Source organism: Propithecus coquereli, unplaced genomic scaffold (genome assembly GCF_000956105.1).
Source record: "Propithecus coquereli isolate 6110/MARCELLA unplaced genomic scaffold, Pcoq_1.0 Scaffold3, whole genome shotgun sequence".
NCBI classification, from domain to species: Eukaryota; Metazoa; Chordata; class Mammalia; order Primates; family Indriidae; genus Propithecus; species Propithecus coquereli.
The window spans coordinates 2,659,826-2,662,076 of record NW_012148618.1 but is presented as its reverse complement, the minus strand read 5'-3'; the positions used below and the strand labels follow the sequence as shown (position 1 = coordinate 2,662,076).

Here is a 2,251-nt window from a genome sequence, read left to right as displayed (position 1 = left end):
CTTTAGCCCTCTCTTCACCCCTGCCTCTCCCTGGCAAGTAGCCGGGAAATCCGTGTGGGTGGCTTTGCCAACTTAGAACTGACTGTTAGGTTTCCTTATTCTGTTTGCAGGAGCCAAAACCCTGCTGCAGGCACACCCAGAGGTGTAAAGCCTCAGGAAAGCTGAGGCTCGGGGCATGTGAGTGTGTGTGTCTGAGGGGGAGCCACACTCCTGTCCTCCACGTGAAGAACAGCCTGCCTGAGCCAATGGAAGTTCCGTTGATTAGGAAGTTCTCTGGGTGGCAGCTGTCTCCAACATGTAGATAAAATAGAGCACGCTGAGCACAGATGAGACAGACAGAGAGAGAGAAAAAGAGAGAGAGACAGAGAGGATTGTCACATACCAAGACAGGAACAGAGACCCTGAGAAGGAGATGAGACGGAGAGGGTGATATTTCAGGGAGGATTACAGGGTCTTCTGTGACGGTGGGTGTTCTGTTTTGTAGGCTTGTGGGCTTCGGGAGGGAATAGACCTCTGGAGTCTGGACCGTGGGCCCAACTAACTCTTTGCCCAATCGGTGGCCAGGGCTCCAACCTAGGAGAGCAGAATGGTGTACCCCGAGGCGGTGGTTACCCTGAGGTGGAAGAGATCAGGCTGCAAATAAAAATGGAAGAGGGTTGGATGGTGGAAGTGGGGGTGGCGGATTGGCTGGGCCAGAACGCAGAGGCAGTGGGAAATGTTTTGCGCTGAAGGGTATGAGTCCGAGGACTGTGCGAAGGACTGTGGGAAGAAAGATCAGGCAAGTTCCCCGGCCACAGCACAGGCCAGCACAGGCGTAGGCGTAGGAGCTAGGAAGGAAGGTGGTCCAGAAAGGCTTTTAAGGGTTTGGCCCCTGAGTAGGTGGCTGCAGCTTGGCGGCTACCAGGCCCTGGAGCAAGCAGGGGTGGCGCTAGGCGGGCATGGGTGTGTGTGCGCGCCCGCAAAAGCGTCAGGCACTTCCTTCGAGCCGGAATCGAACCAGCGACCTAAGGATGTCGGCAGATGTCTATCCAGTCTACAGTCCTCCGCTCTACCAGCTGAGCTATCGAAGGGTGCACGTTGCCATGGCTGGGTCATTTGGCTGTTCTGCAAAGGAAGGGGACCAAGTCCGGGGAATGCCAGAGGTGCACCAAGCCTTGGGATGGCTGGAACCCCGCCTTGCATGAGAGCCCTGCACTTGTCGCCAAGCCGCCCCTTTCGGGGCGGAGCAAATCTTCTTGGGGCGGTTGCCTGGCATCCCCAAGGGCGGCCGTTTTCTAGCTCCCAGCGGATGGGAGAGAGGTGGATGGGGGCGTGTGCGGGGGAGTGAGGGTTAGGAAGCAGGGGAGTCCGGCCGGGCGTTCTCCCATCCGTTGCCCTCTTAGCCCTCTGCATGCCCCATTCTACGCCGGCAGTGAGAATTACAGCTCTCACTGGTTAGAGAGAGGGTGAGAGTGTGAGAGAGGGGGGTTGGTAAGTGGATGGGTGGGTCTGGTGGGGGAGGGGTCGCTTGAGGACAGGAGGGGAACAGGAATGGGCACTAGGTAGGCGGCTGCCAACTGCAGCCAAGCTTCAGGGGCCGGTGGAGGCCCCTAATGGTGGCTTTTTCCAAGCGCCTGGGCTCTCCTCTTCAGCCGCCTCACCACGCCCTTCCTCGCGATGTACCCCCACTCCCCTACCTGGGATGTCCTATGCTCGCGTTGGGGAGCATTGAGCCTTCCTGAGAAGTGACCAGGAGAAAAGCACTAGCGCTAGGTGAAGAGACCACACCCAGAGCTTGAGGGTGTCCGAGCGATACCCTTCGGTGCCAACCTTGAGGCTGGGCTTCCCTCCTGTGCTCACTGACTAGGAGTCCTTTGTCCAAGGCCGCCCCTTTCTGAAGTAGGGCAAGGTTCCTCCCAGAGAGGACAAGGGGCGGGGTAGCGCACACACAGAGGACAGGTGCGCCTTGGACTCCTTACCCTGGCCTCACAGTCTTTCACAAAGAATTCAGATCCCATGTGATGTGTGCCTACCACCGGCCAAGAACGCTCATCCACCCACTTACCTAGGGACCTACTCTTCGGAGGCACTGGAAGGTACACTCAAGTGACCTCCCTCAATTGACTCCTCCGCCCCAGCCCCGACCGGCAGAGCCTCTGGATCTCCGGGGGTGGGAGTCAGATCCTCGCAGGAACCCCTGCGACTCTCGGTCACATCCTACACAGGAAGAATCAGCCCCCCGGCTTCACCCTGGCTTGTGCTGGTCACCAAA

General features: G+C 58.5%; 1 non-coding gene across 1 annotated transcript; it reads right to left on the bottom strand.

The window, feature by feature from the left end:
* Positions 1–976: 976 nt before the first annotated feature.
* On the bottom strand, positions 977–1,070 carry TRNAY-GUA. Its single transcript has 2 exons — positions 1,034–1,070; positions 977–1,012 (listed from the first exon to the last, which is right to left on the bottom strand). It is a non-coding gene; the product is annotated as a tRNA-Tyr (tRNA).
* Between the last annotated feature and the right edge of the window lie 1,181 nt (positions 1,071–2,251).